The sequence below is a fragment of the Mesoplodon bidens genome (assembly GCF_964165515.1).
Source record: "Mesoplodon bidens genome assembly, chromosome: 20".
Taxonomy (NCBI): Eukaryota; Metazoa; Chordata; class Mammalia; order Artiodactyla; family Ziphiidae; genus Mesoplodon; species Mesoplodon bidens.
In genome coordinates, this window is record NC_138181.1 from 29,992,948 (window position 1) to 30,012,284 (window position 19,337).

Consider the following 19,337-nt stretch of genomic DNA (forward strand, 5'->3'; position numbering starts at 1 on the left):
CCCCGCACCCAGCGAGACCCACCGTACGCCCGGGACCGGGCCCACCTCCAGGCCGGGCCACACACCCCGGGCCCCCATTTCCCCTGCTCGCGGTCCCCCCCCAAGTCACCGCCCCTCCGGCCAGGCCCTGACCCCAACCGACCCTCCCACACCTCCAACGAGGCTCCTCCTCCTCTCAGCGAGGTCCCCGCCCCCCACATCACTCCACGAGGTCCTTACCTCGGGTCCCGACCCGAAGCTGACCCCCTCACACCTCAACCCCCACCACGGGCCCCCCAACACCTCGGGATGATCCCCGAGCCCCCGGCCGACCCCCTCACCCTCCACCCGGGATCACCTCTCACCCGGGCCCCCTTAACCTGGCCCCCACTCATCTCGGACCGCCCCCGCTCACCCCTCAGCCCGAGGCCCCCGCAACCCGGACGGACCTCCTCACCCCTCAGCCTGGGATTCCCCCCACCCCGAGCTGACCCCCCTCACCCTTCACCCCGCGGGGGGGCGCGGCCAGGTCTGCGGGGCAGCGGCGCGGGGGGCGGGGCGGCCGGGGCTCCGGTCACCATGGCGACAGCCGCCGGACGCGGAGCGGGCATAGTGCGCATGTGCACACCCCTGGGTCCGTGGCTCGAGGGCGCGGTGGGCGGGACTGGAAGCGGTTCCAGTTCCCGCCAGGGCGCCCCGCCCCCGCGCCTGGTGGGCCCGGGGCTGCGCAGCAGCCCAGCCGTTCAGGTGGGAAACTGCTCGAATGGTTGCCGGGACCCCCGAGGGCGGAGGCGCTGGGCACGTGGACCTGCTGGGGGGAGGGTGCGGCCGAGCCCCGGGATGGGCAGCAGGCGGTGGGCTCGGCCGGGGCGGGTGCAGGGACCGTGTTCAGCCATAGGCAGGGGGAGGGACGCGAGCTTCCAGCGTCTCCACGTTAGGAGCCCAGGGGCCGAGGGAAAAGTGGGCAGCTGAGCTGGCCAGGCCACCTTGGAACCCGCCGTGGTGCTCGCTGGTCCCTCGCATTCGGCGAGCCTGACGTTAACGAGCAAGTAAGATGTGGCACACGTGGTGTAGTTCACAGGCAGTTGAAGGGGCTTTGACAGCTAATTATGACAGCCGAAAATTGTTACTTTTTCTAGGTAAGAGGTTACAGCCACAGTCACGGCGAACGTCGCAGGGCCCCCGCCCGAACCCCAGCCTGGGGCAGAGGAGGACCGGCCCGAAGTGTCCTCTGGCCTCTCACCAAAACTCAGAAGCAGGAGAGGTACCTCACACATTCCCAAGTACAAGATGACTTTGATTTCATGTCTCACAAAAGAGCCAAACAATAAAATATAAAAAGATATTCAACTCCATTGTAATGAGGGAAATGCAAATAAACATGAAATGCCCTTTTCTCGCCTATCAAAGTGGTAAACATTTGCAAAGCTGTACCCAGTGTTGGGAAGCACCTAGGGAAACTGGTAGCTGGGCAGGGAAATTAGCTGCTGGTGGCGTGTGAACAGTACAACGCTTTCGGAAGGCATCCATTTGTTAGTATCTATCCCAATTTCAATGTGCAAACGCTCTGCCCAGCAAATTACCATCCCTAGAGAAACTTTTTGCTCGGTATACGTCAGTATTGCTTGTGTTTTCACACCAAGCGTGTATTACTTGAGAGATTTAAAAGTACATTTTATAAAAAGAATCCAGAACTGTCGGCTTCTATAAACATTTTCTTAAGCTTTGTATCTTTACTACTCTGAGAGAAAAAAAAATCAACTGTACCTGTTGGGTTTTTCCAGAAATGATTAGCAGCAAAATTTTTAAAATGAAAAGAGGCTCTGAGTCTGTCTTTGGAAGAGGCCGGCAGGAGCCCTGAGAACAGACCCAGTGGTGACAGGCATGGGGGCCCTGTCAGGGTTAGTGGTTAGGGCATGGAGGGGGAAAGCCGAAGTTTACATACCAACCAGCTACCTGGAAAGCAAGGCCGTGGCAAGAAGCCCAGTGGTCCCCACCTTCCCTTCTCAGTGAGTCGCGAGGGTCAGGAGATAAACACACAGGCACACAAATATCTCTGGGCCTACCAGGCACAAATATTACAAACTGATGTGAAACCCCAGAACACCCACTGAAGAATAATCTACCCAGTAGAAATTAAAGAACTCCTCCTTCATGGGAATATAAGAATGATAAAATTATATATCTACACACCTTTTCAAACCAGGTCAAATAAGCTTGGTCTTCTGGACTGGGAAGACTTCAGGATGGAAATACTGAATGTAGACACGGTGATGGTTCTAATATGTGCTACCTACACACGATGAATTTGTACCTGGGGCCCACAGGGTTCTGTCAAAATAAACATACTGCAAGCACAAACACTGATAAAAATCAGAAACAATAAAGTAGAGGTTACAAAACAAAGCCAGGATCCAAACAGCCACTTCAAGGTCACTACAAACAAAACAGAACACTAACTCAGAACACTTCAACAAATAACACGGATGCCTTTATTCTCACCAAGAGAGCACGGGGCCTGTGCCGGACCACTGGCTTCCTTTGTCTGGCATATCCGCATTTCTCTGCTTTGAAATTTTTCTTTATAAATTAATCTGTAACCTCCTGCAAATCCAGTCCGATGTGGAATAAGAAGGCCAGGCTAACTAAATAAAAAGCTAAATTCCAGTATATTTAAACAACGTTTTGCATTATTTCTAGGAGAGCTCGGGAGGGAAGACCTGCAACCCAAAGCACAGCGCCTGAGGCGAACAGGAGGGGGATGGTGACTGAGCTTCAGGCATCCTGGAATTCCGAGCACTTCTGGGGAGTTCTAGGAAGTTGGCCCTAGGCATTCATTTACTCATTTATGAGTTTTATAAAATTAAGTCATGCTATTGTTAAAGTTCTATAAGAGGTGTGCTTGACACAATCCAGTGTCACAAAAATACAGCGCTTACAGGGCTTCCCTGGTGGCGCAGTGGTTGAGAATCCACCTGCCAATGCAGGGGACGCGGGTTCAAGCCCTGGTCCGGGAAGATCCCACATGCCACAGAGCAACTAAGCCCGTGCGCCACAACTACTGAGCCCACAGGCCACAACTACTGAAGCCCGCGTGCCTAGAGCCCATGCTCCGCAACAAGAGAAGCCACTGCAATGAGAAGCCCGAGCACCGCAACGAAGAGCAGTCCCCGCTCACCGCAACTAGAGAAAGCCCACGTGCAGCAACAAAGACCTAACACAGCCAAAAATTAATTAATTAATTAATTATAGAAAAATACAATGCTTACACATAAGAATCCATTTCTAGATCTAGAAAGACATGGTTACAGAACCTTTCATTTACTGAGCTCTCCTTGGAGGAAGCTACTAATTTTAGCCTGAATTGCTCTTATGGCTAATAGAGTCCTGAAAATTCAATGGTGTAAGAACTCTGTTAACAAAGATCAAGTGTGCCATCCCTGTTTGAAGGCTCAACTTAGTGAGATTTTACTCTGGCAAAATTAGTTTTAAAGGAGAGTGCTGTCTGGGGCACCATACAGAAGCTTCCAGCAACCAGAACTTGAGTGAACTAAGCGGCCTCCAGAGACGGGTCCACACCCCGGGAGGGGATGGTGCAGAGGCGGATCTGAGCAGCAAAGGCAGCTGGATTTGAAGTCATGTTATTCCAGTTACGTGGGCCATGAAGCCAGGCGTACCCGACGGAGTTCGAGCCTCCACAGGCTGGTGGTTTTGTTACCCAAAAACTGGGTTCGCCTCTTGGTGGTTGGCGAGCCAGTAGACACAACCAAGCCAAAGATGGAGAGAAAGAGGGATTTACTATTACTTGCAGCAAGTAAGGAGAACACCGGGGATGTTAAGGCAGTGTCTCCCCGACAGAAAAACCGAGGAAGTTTTAAGCTAGGGTGCACGCATATTCATGAGGGGCTTGAACAGAGGAGAACTCAGCATAGAATTGGGGCAAAGGTCTACAGAGTCCAAGCTCTAGTTGATTGAAGTCAGGAGGGTCACCATTATTCTTCCAACGTCCACTGGGGAGGGGTCCTTGGTTCCCTCAGAGCTCAAGGATGTATTTATTATTAGGCCTGTCCCTCGAAGAGGAGCTAGGACTCTGCTTATCACTGCACTGCTTTCACTGCCCCTTCTCTGTTCCCTGCATTCCTCTGTTCCCTTAAGATTAATGACTGAGACCCGTTCAAGGGCAAGCACTGTGGCCAGGCTTAGATCACAAAATGGGTTCTCTTAGGTCAAGAAAGCCATTCCTAGTTCTCTCTCTCTGGGGACCCCCTAACCTATCTGCTTACAGTTACATTTGCCACATGGAAGGCCCACGTGGAAACTGCCATACGCCTGCAATGCGTTTTTATCAAAAGCGAGGGAACGGTCATTGACAACACCTGGAGGATGAAGGAGTCAGATCACTGCGGCCTTGAAGGTCAGCCTTCACGCCCCTCTCTGTTACCAGGTTACCTGGTATCCTCCCGACCAGGCTTCTGTCTGGACTCCCTTACCTGTAGGTATTATTAAAATGACATTCTGTACCCTTCACACCTTCTCAAGTACATCCTATACCCAGTGTGGTACTGAGCACAAAACTTGCACCAAGAATTCACTGATTGGATCACTAATTCCATTCAGCGTTGTTGACAGAAGTGAAACAAAACTACAGGTTACTGAGTGCTTACTACACACTAGGCATTTGCTGGTACTTTACACACATTATCTCGCTTAATGGAAACAACACAGAATTTGGAGTACATTGACCTGGATTACAATTTTAGCTCTACTTAAAAAAAAAAAAAGAGCCTGAAAGGATTTGCACCAAACTTCAGTACTGGTTACCTGTGGGAAGTAAGCTTGAGAATCAGAGTAAGAAAATTCCACTTTGGTTTATGTAGTTATAGATATGAATTTTGACACATATAGACAACACATTATGTATAGGTCATATATATTATGTATCTAGTAAGTAAGCAAGGTAATCAAAAAGTATTTGCTGTTTTGAATTTTTAAGAAATTTGCTACTCTATAAAATATAAACAATCTACACATTGCAACCAATAGGGAATTTACAACAAACTTAAATGATTGACTTGTTCTAAGTTATCTTATTTTGCATGTTAAAACCCTATGATAACCTCAGTGACTATATCCAAATGTATACATAATGATGGTGAAAACATAAAAGCTCACATTCCTGCAATTAAACATAATATACAGCATGTTACTAACAATCACGTCTGTTTATGGGAACTTTGTTTTCTGTTCTTGTACTTTTCTATATTTTTCTAATTAAAAGGTTCTTTGGGGAATATAAATAGCTCAGCTCTTTGACTTACTAACTCTGTGACTCTGGAAAGTCATTTTAGCATCTTGAGCTATTGTTCTCTGGTCATCTAGTGATGGGAAGGCTTCACAGATGAGGTGAGCATGGTAGGGCTCGTCTTCAGCATAAAGACGCAATGTGTGTTCACTGTGAATCTTTGCAAGAGTTCCTTGCCCTCTCTGAGCCTTGGTGTTCCAGGTCTTTAACCTGAGAGGGATTCCTCTTCCACTTGTACAGCCGGACCAGTACGGCTTCTAACCACAGCCAGACCGCATCTCTGGATAAATGCAGTGTGTGAAGCGACTGCTTCTGTGACCTGGGTCCGAGCTCCCTTCCCCCTTCCACAACAAGCCATCTGTGAGGAACACAAACCCTCCGGGGCCCAAACTCAGCCCCTCCAGGCTCGACCTCCAGTGTCTGACCATCAGCGTCGGTCTAGCTGGCCTGCGTCGCCCAGTCTCAGCAAGACCCCTGATGGGTCGGCTTAGCCGGAGCTCGTGCTGACCACCCAGGGGAGCCTGACCCTCTAGCCTGCCTCCAGAAAGAATCCCCTGGCCCCTGATGTTTTCCATCATGACCCCGCCCCGCTCCTGGGCTGGAAGCCCCGCCTGCCCAGGCCCAGCTGCAGCGCCCCAGGGAGAGCCCCGCTGGAGTAAAGCCGGACCATCTTTAGCGACTGTCCCGATACCTTTCTTAGAGGTGCTGTGGCCGCCCAGGGATCAGGACTCAGACGATGAAAGCACAGAAGAATCAAAACCCTCCCACCGGAGTCCCCCCTCAGCCATCTCCATCCAGGACGCTCAGTTTCTGAGGGCTGGTGGTCACCAGTTACTAGCCATCCTCTTTGTCACCAAACCAAAGGCCTGTGCCTTTTAATTAAACCTGTTTTCTCCAAGGAAATAATAGGGTAAGTAATACGATAAAATACTGAGAGGAACAATGAATACACTTGCTGCCCACCCCCAGCACCTTTATTTTTAAAGCATTTTTGTATCTGCTGTCCCGTTGGAATCATTCCCAACGTCTTAATTAACAAGCATAATATTTATTCCCTTTTTTTGTTTTTTATTGAAGTGTAGCAGATTTACAACACTGTTAGTTTCAGGCAGGTGTACATCATAGTGATTCGGTTTTCTGCAGATTATGTTCCACTAGAGGTTATTACAAGACATTGGGTATAATTCCCTGTGCTCTACAGTAAATCCTTGTAGCTTATCTATTTTCTGTATACAAGTTTGTGTATTTCTTTTTAAAATTATAATCATGTTAAGAGGTTGTACTGTATTTAAATAGCTATTTTACATGCTTAAAAACTGTGGAAACGCAAAGTCATAAACGTGCATTTTTAAAACCTGTAAGCCGTGATCACAGGCCGCTCAGCAGACCTAAGCCCCCCACCCTCCGGGACGCAGGCCCCACCAGCTGCGAGCTCTGTGACTTCTCCCCCACTCCTCCCCTCCTGCGGTGGCTGCCCGAGAGGAGCAGGGTCCGGGGACCCGAGCCCAGGGGATCTGCTGGGCAACCCGACAGCCAGGTCGGACTAAATGGGGCCGGGCGGCGCGCCGGAGGTGCCCCCGTGTCCCAGCCCAGCCAGAACCCGCTCGGCATCTGACCCACCCCCCAGCCAGGAGCCTCACAGCGGCGCCGCCAGCCTTCTCTGGGGGCGGCCCCTCCTTCCCAGGACCGTGGAGATGGGGGGTTCCGCCAGAGGGAGGGGAGCCCCGTGGCTTCCCCATTTGACTTTGGTTCCAACTCTGGGGTCTGCGCATGGGGCAGGCCCTGGGCGAGCCTGTCCATCCTCCAGGGCACCGGTGGAGCCGCCGCGCCCCGGGTCATGTGTGGGAGGCGCTGCGGGTGTGTATACAGGGACGTGGTGGGCCTTGGTCCTGCAGGGCGCCCCGCACCGGGGGATGCACAGCGTCTGCACTTACGGGGGCGGGGTCGGGGGGCGGCGGGGTCGGGGGAGCCGTCTGCCCGTGTCCATCTACACCCCAGACCCCCGCCCTGCACTCAGCACACGCGCCACACATGTACCGCCTATACACTGCATACACCACACACACACATACCACACACACCACACTACACACACCACACACACTACACACACCACATACACATACACACACACCACACACTACACACTATACACACCACACACTATACACACCACATACACACACCACACACACCACACACACCACACACACCACACTATACACACCACATACATACACACACCACACTACACACACCACACACACACACCACACACACACCACACACACCACACACTACACACACCACACTATACACACCACATACACATACACATATACCACACACTACACACACCACACTATACACACCACACACTATACACACCACACACACACACCACACACACCACACTACACACACTACACACACCACACTATACACACCATACACACACACCACACACACACCACACTACACACACCACACACTATACACACCACACACTATACACACCACACACAGATACACACACCACACACCACACACACCACGCACACACACATACACACACCACACACACCACACACACACACTACACACTACACAAACCACACACATACACACACACCACACACACCACACACTATGCACACCACACACTACACAAACCGCACACATACACACACACCACACACACCACACACACACTACACACACCACACACACCACACACACCACACACACTATACACACCACATACACACACACACACGCCACACACTACACACACCACACACTACACACATCACATACACACACCACACACACGATACACACACGCACACCACACACCATACACATACACACACACCACACACACATCACAGACACACATCACACACACATACACCCCCCAACATACCCCTCACCTCCCACATACACACACACACCACACACACATACACACACATGCATGGGCACAGGCTCCAGCGCCGCAGGGGAGAGCCCAGCACACTGACCTTCAGTGGCCGCCAGCTGTGCAGAATCACAGGCTTTCACGGACCCACGGTAAATTCCATCTCACCACTGAATCAGTCCTTTTTTAAGGTGTCAAATGGAAAAAAAGCAACACAGCACCTCAACGACTGCACAGCATTCACACGCAGGAGCTGCAGACCTGGAGGAGCGGAGCGGACCCAGTGAGCCCAGTGAGCCCAGTGCGTAGGCAGCACGGGGTCCCGGCGTTGGCACCCTCCGCTCCGTCAGGATGCAGCCACCTTTCCCTCTTTCCTCCTCCTCCTTTCTCTTCAGTAATTGGATGTGTGAAGGCTTTGCTTATGCAATATGCCTGTCCCTTTTCATTCCGTTTAATAGCAACATATTTCTTACACTGGTGTTAAAATAGTTCTGCTACAAGGATAATGCACATTCACAATAGGCCACGTGGTAAATAATGAAGAGCACAAAGTAACTAGGAATTATCCAATTTGCAACAACTTCATCATCCAGCCAAGCAGCCTGGCCCTTCACCAAATGCATGGAACATGCAGTGCTGTCCTCACGCAGGGCTTTAGGGTTTAAAACTGTAACGTGACTCTGGGGCCGACCCCTAGCTACACAGCTCACCAGCCGCAGGAGGCGTCCTGGACCAGGCTGAGCTGACGAGACCCTCATAGTCCTGGGACTCTCTCACCTCCCAGATGTCGGCCTCCTTCCGCTCCCTTCTTTCTCGTCCCTCCACAGACCAGGAGGAACCGTGGCAGAGCTGGCAGGGTGCTGTGGTGCAATGAATTGTGATCCATCCTTTCTTCCCAAGAAGTGAACTGGATCAGCCCAGCTTATACTCAGCTGCCCCCTAGGGCCCAGTGTATATCGGTTCCCAGCAAAGGCCAGGCGGACACCCTCAAGGAGGCCTCTCCGGGTCAGCCCCTTCCCCGAGAACTCTCCATCCACCTCCGTTGCTGATGACAGGGTGTCCCTGACACCGCAGGCCCCTGATCACGGCTGATTTTACTCAGTGGACACATGGATAACCCATCCCAACTAAGCCAATCACAGCTTCCATTACACAAATCAGGTTTCAAGGTTTTGTAAGGAGGAAGAACTTCCCTCCACCCTCTTAGGCTCTGTGATGGGGCCTGAGAATTAAACCAACATAAGACAGATTAGCAGGAGAAAAGCACATATAGATTTTATTTAATATTTTTATGTACACAGAGGAGTCTTCATAAGGAAAATGAAGACTGAAGAAGCAGTTAGGATCCAGAGCTTGTACACTTCTTTTTTTTTTTTTTGCGGTACGTGGGCCTCTCACTGTTGTGGCCTCTCCCATTGTGGAGCACAGGCTCCGGACGCTCAGGCTCAGCGGCCATGGCTCACGGGCCCAGCCTCTCAGTTGCACGTGGGATCCTCCCAGACCGGGGCACAAACCCGTGTCCCCTGCATCGGGAGGCGGGCTCTCAACCACTGTGCCACCAGGGAAGCCCAGAGCTTGTACACTTCTTAAACAAAGATATGATAAGTCCTGGCGCTGTGACGAGGTAAACTGAGACTAGGAAGCATACAGGCCCCAACAGGAGATCAGGGTCATGTTACTGGGCTTGCCCAGATCCCTTTCTGCATCGAACCCCTTCTCCAGCTATGAGGATGTTCTGGTCTCCCTGGTGCAGGGTGGGGCTCCTTCCTCACGGGGAAGTTCAGGCCCTGCTCTCAGGTAGAGGGAGGCCAGAGGGCCACTCCTGTAACTGCAGCTTCTCAGGTGCCTTGGCCCAGAGCAATCAAGATGCCAATGCAGTGTGTTTGTGGGGGGAGCGTGTTCTGAACCCTTCGTGGAGACCCAGGGACCACAGAGACCAGCACGTGAGCGGGGAGCAGGGCGTGTCACATGGCGGCCCAGCCCCGTGCTCACCGAGGGCCAAAGGGCAGTCTGAAGAGGCTGAGGAGGACGGTCCACAGGCCAGACAACCGGGGGAGCGAGCTCGTGCCCACCCCCAGCCCCTAAATCTGGTCCACGTCACAGCTCCAGCGGGGACCCCCTCCAGGATGGGCGCCATAGCCTGGGGCCCACCCAAGGCAGAGGCCAAACGTTTGCGGGGTGCATGGCACCCAGTTCACTGTCTCGATGAGAAAGTTGAGAGTTGGGACTTAGCGAGACACTCCCCCCCTTAACAACAGCAGGTGTGGAAGTGACAAGGTGCCCCTAAGGGGCCGTGACCCGCCGTGCTGCTTCATGGTGCCAGTGCAGAGCTGAGTAGTGACATCAATGTCCTTCTCCAGAACTTCACTGCAGGGACAAGGCTGAACTACACATGTGAAAAGACCTTCCTACCTGAATACCATTCATAAAATCCTCAAATGGACATCCATACACTGAAACGTGATGCAGACATTTAAATCCAGTTCATACAAAGATTTTTTTCCAAAAATTATAAGAAAAGTAAAACAAACATCTTTATTCTAAAAATTATATTATGTTCATTAAAAAAAAGAAGAATCTAATCTAAACAACACTGGGAAAAACCAAAATAAAGTAAAATTAATATTGAGTCCCAACACTTGCCATGTGATCGGCAGAATGATGGCTCCCAAAGATGTCCACATCCTGATCCCCAGAACCTACGAATATGTTAGGTCAAAGGAGAATTCAGGTTGCAGTTGAAATAGCGGGGTTTTCTTTGTTTGTTTGTTTTTTTAAGATTTATTTATTATTTAATTTATTTACTTTTGGCTGCGTTGCTTCTTAGTTGCGGCACGCAGGATCTTCGCTGAGGCATGCAGGATCTTTCATTGCAGCGCTCGGACTTCTCTCTAGTTGTGGTGCACAGGCTCCAGGGTGCGTGGGCTCTGTAGTTGTGGCGCGCAGGTTCCAGAGCACGTGGGCTCTGTAGTCTGCAGCACGTGGGCTCTCTAGTTGGGGTGCACACAAGTTCAGTAGTTATGGCGTGGGGCTTAGTTGCCCCGCGGTATGTAGGATCCCAGTTCCCTGACAAGGGATCGAACCCGCGTCCCCTGCATTGTAAGGCAGATTCTTTACCACTGGACCACCAGGGAAGTCCCCGAAATTGCACTTGTTAACAGCTGACCTTAAAATGAGATTATTCTGGATAATGTGGGTGGGCCCAGCGTGATCACAAGGGGCCTTAAACCAGAGAGAGGGCAGCACCGGCTGAAGACACAGGGGCCGGGGCCGGGCAGGGCAGCAGCTCTGGAAGCTGGGAAAGGCAGGAACAGACCCCACCCTGGCCTCCTGAAGGAACACAGCCCTGCCAACGCCTTGATTTTAGGCCAGGGAGACCCACTCCAGACCCTGACTCCAGACGGTAAGATAACCGTGTCCTCGTAAGACACTGTTTGTGGTAATTTGTCACAGAGGCGATAGGAAACCGACACACACACAAAACATGCACTGCATTTGGGGAACCCTCATTTCGAATTTCTGTTTAAGTGTGTAAGCATTTTTCCGTTCAATTTTTTCTCTGCCTTTTAAAAAAATTATACCCTCAATTCAGATTCTTCATCCATCCTTTTTCATTAAATGTCATGTAGTAAGAATTTTCCAAGGACATTAAAAATTCTCAAGAATGTAAATCTGTCTATCTCTGTGGGAATGTTCCCAGCCAAATCTCTAAACACAATAAAAATCTCCAGATAGGATTCTGCGGGGTCGGGTTACCCGTGGACCTGGAGTAGCTCCACTGAAGGCACCAGTCGGCCCTGGTAGCTTCGGCATAAACATAATGTCTCACGGACATGCCGGAGCAGGGGCGTCCGGGGCGCCAAGCGGTGAGGCGTCAGTCTCCACGTCTGCTCGACTGCTCGGGGGGGAGTCCCAGCCTCCACTGTTTGGCCTGAGTCCTGGCCCCGCAGGGACAGAGAGGGACTTGGAGGCACAGCTGGACTCCTCAAGCTAGCCTTCATTCCTTCCTTCCTTCCTTCAGTCATTCAACAAACACGTATTGGGCATAAGTACCAGATGCTGAGAAATGAGAAATAGGAGTGAGTGAGCTTTGTGCAGTGTTTCCACTGTCTTCATAACAATGAAATACGGTACGTGAGCCACGAGAAATAAAATGTCCAGAGAGGTAAGTGCTTATCTGTGCTGGGAGAGCCTGATCACACCTCTTACCACGGCTGTGGCCTCGTGACCGTGTGCCCAGCTGGACTGAGAGCCCCTGGGGGCAGTGCACGCCGTCTTACGCATGTGCGTCCAGAACCTCTCACAGAATAGGTACTTAATCACTATTGGTTGATTGAATAAATTTAAATGAATCAACCCACAAAGCAATTCTGCCTGTCACTTCCCTAAGTCTTTCTGAAGGATCCTTGTTCATTAAAAATGAGATTCTCCTGGAAAATCCAGGGTCTGGAACTCATCAAGGAAGTGGCATTCACGGGTGTGACACCTGTGGAGTTCCCCTGCAGGAGGAAGGCATGGCTGACACAGATAGACAGTAATTTTGCTGATAAGAAGGGCTTTAGGGAAGACAGGTCCTAAAGACGTGTATTCATTTTGCAAAGTGAATGAACGTCTTTGGTGAAGATGAGTGGGGTCCAGGAGCAGAGAAAAATATGTCCCATCTGAAACGCAGCACATAGGGAGGAGGTTAAGGAGAACGCAGCGGCAGAATTGTACCCCTTCCACCCTTTCCCACAGAGGAATCTGATGGCATGTTGCTGCAGGATTTGAAATTGCAGCTCAAATAATGGAAACGCTACAAGCTAGCCAGTGCTTCCATGGGTTGATGGATTAAGAGGCTTTCCTCAAAGCTGCACGCAGTATATGCTGGTCAGATCAGTGCATCCGTAGATGTTACAGATTATTGATACCAGGATATACGATACTTTGAGAAGGGAAAACGAACAGATCTACACCAGTGCCTAAGGACTGCAGATGTCAGGACACCAAGAAAAGCCGGATATTCTCAATCTTGTGGAAATAAATGAAAACCATCCAGATGAGAGTGGGCAGAGGCTGTTCACACAGAGCCTGCTGGGGTGGGGGGCTGGCCTTGGTCAGGAGCCTTTGGGAGAGGCTGAAAGGCAGGCAGGGCTGTGCAGCAGCTGTCCAGGGGGAGAAAGGAGGGTATTTGGGGGCCCTCACGGAGGCTGAGGTGGGGCAGGTGCAGTGCGCCCACTAGAAGGGCTTCCTCAGGACTGGTGTCTCTGGCTGGTCCTCGGGGGAAGCAGGAACAGACTCAGGGCAGCGGTCAGTGACGATCCAGTCCTGGCCGCCTGGTCGACTGTCACCGGGTTGTTGTTGGGCTTCCTGGACTGGCTGCAGGACCCCCTACACGTGTGACCTCCGCAGGCTGGGCCCTGGGCCGTAACTGCAGAGGCCCTGGGCTGCCTGCTGCAGGTGTGGGCCAGGCTCTACTTTTTGTGTGTTCTGGCCGTTGTTCGTTGAAATACGGTAGCCCTCACCCATCCACGGTTTCTCTTTCCGCAATTTCAATTACCTGTGGTCAACTGTGATCTGAAAATATTAAATGGAAAATTCCAGAAGTAAACACTTCATACATTTTAAATTGTGCACCGTCTGAGCATCGTGATGAAATCTTGCTCCGTCCTGCCTGGGGCATGAATCACCCAGCGCATCCTGCTCGTCAGTCAGTCAGTCAGTTAGTAGCCGTCTTGGTTATCAGATCAACTGCCGAGGTGTCCCAGCTTGTTTTCAAGCGACCCTTACTTTACTTAGTAATGACCCCAAAGCTCAGGAGGAGTGATGCTGGGAAATCAACACACTGTGCCTAGCTTATAAATTAAACTCTGTCACAGGGGTGTGTGGACAGGAAACACATCGTGTATGTAGGGTCCGGTACTCCCTGCGGTCTCAGGCATCCACTGGGGCTCCTGGAACACTTCCCCGAGGATCCGAGGGACGACCATATGTGTTAAGAACCTAACGCTTAAAAACTGGCCTTTGAATTGATGGCGCTGCAGACCTGCATGCTTCATGTTTCAGTAGGGACCACACGAATTCCCACTTTTCAATCCCATATTCACGGGGTCTAACTTGGGTACAACTTCTTTCAAAATAATATTCATACTCATCTCCCCAGTGGAACAAGATTCTGAGATCTCTTTACCTACAGGCAGCTCTAGTGGGTAAGATGAAAACATAACTTTTCCCTTCCTATTATAGAGACATAAGTTGGTAGAAAGGGCTCTGGTCTACAGAGAGCATTAAGAGGTACTTAATATTTCCCAGATTTAAAAAAAGGCTTGAGAAAGTCTTATCCACGTCCTGGGAGAACATGAGTCAATTGACTCACAGAGAGTACAGCACGCAACAGGCGGACCCCTTGGCTGTCACCGTTGATATGTAATTTTAAAGCAATTTCTAATCAGAGGCAGTAGCTCCTGTGCTCTGTCTGTCTGTCCCCCTCTCCCCTCTCTCTCATTTCTGTCCCCATTTTCCTGGGTCGTCCTGCGGGACCTTCCTCGGGGCAGCTGTGGCCCTGCTCCCACACTGCTGGGTGGATGAACCAGCCGTTTTCAAATGATGAGCTCAGTGATTAGCCATTATTTCAAATTGGTGCCACAGAGTTCAAAATAGGCAGGAATTATTTTTCTGTGGCAGCATCCTTGGCCCAAGAAAAAGGGGAAAAAATGTCACTCTTGTCACAATTGTATACTGAACGTGGTTAGAGGAAAATGAGCACGAAGTATAATTAGAAACGTGTTAGAAAGAGTGCTTGATTATTACGTGAGGACAGGAAGCAGAAACAATATTTGACCTTTTGGAGGTAAAAGTTACCTATTGAGGTAAAAGAGAAACATCTGGGGGTGATGCAGAAGACGTTCCTATGTGAAAATAAATCAGTCTTCGCAGGGATACCACGTGGGCAACGAACTATCAAGCTTTAACATATGCATCTTTGCTGTCTCGTCCTGTAAAAGTACCCTTTTCCTTCAGAGAATAGGTTACTGAGCCGAATCTGAATTTTCCCTATATCTCTGCTCCTGTCTTTAAACAAGTTGCTAGAGTTCAGCTGTTTTTCACAGACCCCGCGACCCCAGCCTGGGCTGCGAGGAGCGTTCATTCAGGAAGTGGGAGCTGAAGGAGCCCTGTAAGGAGAACCCAGTTGCCCTCAGATGAGAAACAGACGGCCTGAGAGGACCCCTGCCCTCTGGTTCTCAGTACAACGACTCTCTGGAATGTTGCTGTTCCCGGGCCACGATCTCTCTGTGCAGAGAGTGAAGTCTCTTCTCCCTCCTCTCCTTCTCCTTCTCTGTCTCCTTCTTCTGGAGCATTTTGACTGGGGATTCTAGGCATCAAAGAGTTTAGTAATAACTGCATTTCCTTCAACTGGAAACTTGCCACCTGGCCCTTCCCCAGATGGAATCATCCCAATTCCCTGAGGAAGGAAGACCCAGGACCCACTCGGACACAGGAGGGCCAGCACCTGGGGTCCCTGTTGCTCTCCGCAGTTACCAGTTTGCCTCTAAATGCTCGGAACTCCTCTGTTTTTCTACTTGGCTTCTGACGTTGCCAGCTTGGGAGCAGCGTGAGTGGTTTCCAGCCCCAGACTCGGTCATGGTCACACACGGAGGCTCCTGAGGCGTCTTCCTTCCTGCAGCTCCTGGCGCATCCCGTGAACGTGGAAAGTTTCTACCTCTTCCTGAGAACTCCTTCTTTCAGTTCCTCTCACGTAAATGAGCTAAACAGCTAAACACACTTGGTTTTAATAATTTTCGTCGGAAGTTAAGGTGCTTTGCCCCAGTTCCAGAAGCCGGCCGTTTGGGGTCCCTGCCCAGCTTCCAAGGGGAGAGCCACACCTAATTCAGAACGAGACCATCGTGCGCAGTGGCAGGTGCCCCGGGGTGGAATCTGATGCTCTGCTTGCTTCACTTGGTTTTGCTGTGTGTTGTTTTAATTGTGTGACCTCACAGATCCATTTTAGGGTTAATTAGACTGCAAATCTTAAACACGCAAATACAAACACACCGGCGATCTTTTCCTTTAAAAAAGATAGTCTGGGGCAATAATCAATATTTTATACATTATGTAGCAAAACATGAGGAAGGGGGTCTTTTGTGGATAGATGGGCCCAAATCACCTTGCCAACTGCTGCCTGCCGTCCTCTGAGGGCAGGAGACTTCAAACGTTGTCACAGGTTTGCTGTCATTTGATGCTTTCACGCGTCTCTCCCGGTGACACGTGACAGCTTGAGGAAATGGCAGAGTCTCTTAGGGGTGAGTACCCGCAGGTGAAAAGGTCCTTGTAATGGCAGCATACAAACTGCCCTCTATCTTGTGTCTTGGACAGCTTTTCCCTAGGACGTGCCTCTGAGGGGTCTTGGAGGACCCACGCCTCTTGTACTCTGGGGTAACACTGGGCAGAGCGGTTGCGGCCCTGCCCTGCCTGTCCCCCACCTCAGGCTCCCGCATGGACGGTCCACCCGCTGGGGATGGCCCCCGGGAGCGCCCCTCACAGGCGCTCCCTCCTCCAGGCCAGGCCCCATCCACCTCCCCTGCTGCTGCTCTGACCTTTTGTTGCCTTGTGTGAACTGCCTCCACAGCACAGTGAGTTCTGAGCCTTTGGAAAACATTTCTGTATCCTCAGAGTGAGTGTAAAATCTATGGGCATAATTTTGAAGAGTTTAAAACAATTATCTGAATTGCTGACTTAGTGTGAAACATCAGTGCTTTTTAAAAGTTTTCAAATGGTCTGCTTTACAACCAAAACGAATGAGACATTTCTCTGGGCCGAGGACACAGAACATCAACTCCTGAGTGACATTCCGCTGCGGAGGCGCTCGGGACCCTGAGTCCCCTCTGGTCCCACCCGGCCCTTCCCGCCGGCGGCTCCTCAAGGAAAATTCCTGGCGTGTTTTCCCTTCAGGTTACAGGAAGCAGGGCTGTTTGCTCTGTAACAGGACTGCGGTTGTTTTACAAACCTATGGGTGGATTTTTTACTCACAAAGGGAATGTTTAGAATAACAGCGGTAAACTGCAAACCCACCTGCTCTTACTTTCCTCCAAGTGCAGTAGTTACCTGGGAATACAGCCAGCGTTCAGCCCTCTGAAGTCAAAGGCTGACAAGTCAGGGCCTCGCCTGGGGCCCCGATACCCCCGCACACCCCCCAGCTGTGCACCTGTCACAGGCCACGCGCTGCCACGAGGTGACAGAAAGCTTCCCTGGGACATCTTCCGTTCCAGCGCTGGGCTTGAACGTTTGATGGACTCGGTACAAATTCCCATCAGTAAGTACCCAGCGTCCGACCTTTCTGAGAAGAGGACCATGCAGTCCCTGTCAGGAGAAGCCTTCGGACTCTCTTTGCCCCAAATAGCAGGGGTTCTGCTCTCCTAGCACAAAGTCTGGAGGCGGCTGTTCTCAAGGAAGAAGACTGTTACTCACTTTCCGCGTTTTAGCTCCAAGGCACTGGCGTCTTCTCAGGCCCATTAGAGGATGGGGGCCAACCTCGCGGGAGAAACGAGAGGGCCTCTCCTCACACGGCCCTCCTTTTGCGGGTTTGAAGGCCCCGCCCCCCATGAAGACCAGGTCAGAGTGCTGGCCGGGTGGGGCCGAGCCCTCGGATAAAGTGATCACTCAGAGGAGAACAAAACAGCCAGAATGACCAGCAGTCACTCCTGGGCGGGGCTGAGCCCTGTGCATCACCCAGGAAGGGCGCTTGGAAACAAAGCTGGGCTCCGAGGATGGTAAGGAGACAGCGGACCATCGCACGGCCTCAGGTCCGGGGTCTGTGCTCCAGCCAAGCCTGAGACAGGGAGCCCTCGTCACTTCAGAATGAGAGACTGACCGTGCGCATGGACATGGCCAGACCAGGTGCAAAAGTGGAACCCTGACCCATAGCCTGCAGCAACCAGCCCATGGAACCAGCCTGCCCTCTGCACTCACCAGTTTAGAAACCAGCCCCTCACCTGTGGTCACCTGCCCTGAGACCAGCCCGCCCTCTGCACTCACCTGCCCAGGGCCCTGCTGAGGTCAGGCTGTGTCTCCAGCAAACAGTCCAGGAAGCCCAACGCCAAGCCCACAACAGTCGACCAAGCAGCCAGGACTGGATCGTCAATGACCGCTGGCCTGATTCGGCCCCTGCTTCCCCCTGAGGACCAGCCAGAGACAGCCTTTTACTTGTTTGTAGAAAATAATATGCAGCAAATGTCACCTAAAATGCCCAGCCAGCCCAGAGCCCATCCTGGACACCCCGCGGATGGACAGACGGTGACCCGGGGCACAGGGAGGTGACTGTCACCACGCGCTGTCCCTGCTGGGCTCCTCAAATGGTGTTTCTTTGTCTAGGCACAGAGGAGGCTTTTCCAGGCACCGCTGGGACCTGTGTCCCCCAGGCAGCTAAGACGGTGGCATGCAGGCCGCGAGCTGATGAACCCGACTGTCTGGCTTGTAGTTACTAAGCTTCCACCCCTCCCTGTCGCTCCTCTCGAGGGAAAGCTGTGTCGTGCAGACCTCAATGCTGGAACGCGGGCCCTCCCTCAGGCCAGAGCATTTATCCACGAGCGACCTCGTCAGGGACCCAGCCCCGCGAGGCTTCGGCCGTGACAGACGCTGAGGGGCCACAGCCCCCGCCCCTGCAGGGCCTCGGCACCCAGCCTGGTGGGCAGACGGCCCAAGCTCAGACATTTTCCCACAAAACGGGGTCAGCAGGGAGATGGACGGACTGTAGCCCCTGGCCCAGAGATGATAACAGAAGTGCCGTGTGTCCCGACGGGGCGTCCGCTGCACACACTGCGGGAGCATCCTGCCCTGAGGCCGCGGGAGGCTCAGAAACCTTCGCGGGTCCCCTAGCTCTGGGGTCCCCAAGTGGGCTACCGGCTGCAGTGCTCGCCCCTCACATCCCCTCCGCAGACAGGACCCCAGAGAGGAGGTGGCGGGCGCAGGAACCCTGGTGCTCTGGACCTAATGTCCCCCAAGTGCACCCCTGGGTGGGAGTGAGGAGGGGGGTCCCCGAGGTGGGATCAGTGCTCTTGTAAGAAGAGGAGGAGGCCAGGCGCCGTCTTCGGGCCAGGAAGAGGCCTCACCAGGAACGGAATCTCAGCCCCCGCCTCTCTGTCTGAGCAGCCGCGCGGGTTC

General features: G+C 52.1%; 1 protein-coding gene and 1 long non-coding RNA gene across 2 annotated transcripts in view; one reads left to right on the plus strand and one right to left on the minus strand.

Moving 5' to 3' along the window:
• TDRP (testis development related protein) overlaps nt 1-19,337 on the minus strand; it is a 129,423-nt gene that overhangs the window by 56,514 nt on the left and 53,572 nt on the right. The window lies entirely within an intron of this gene.
• On the plus strand, nt 623-2,964 carry LOC308608138. Its single transcript, XR_014014096.1, has 3 exons — nt 623-726; nt 1,119-1,243; nt 2,680-2,964. It is a non-coding gene; the product is annotated as an uncharacterized lncRNA (long non-coding RNA).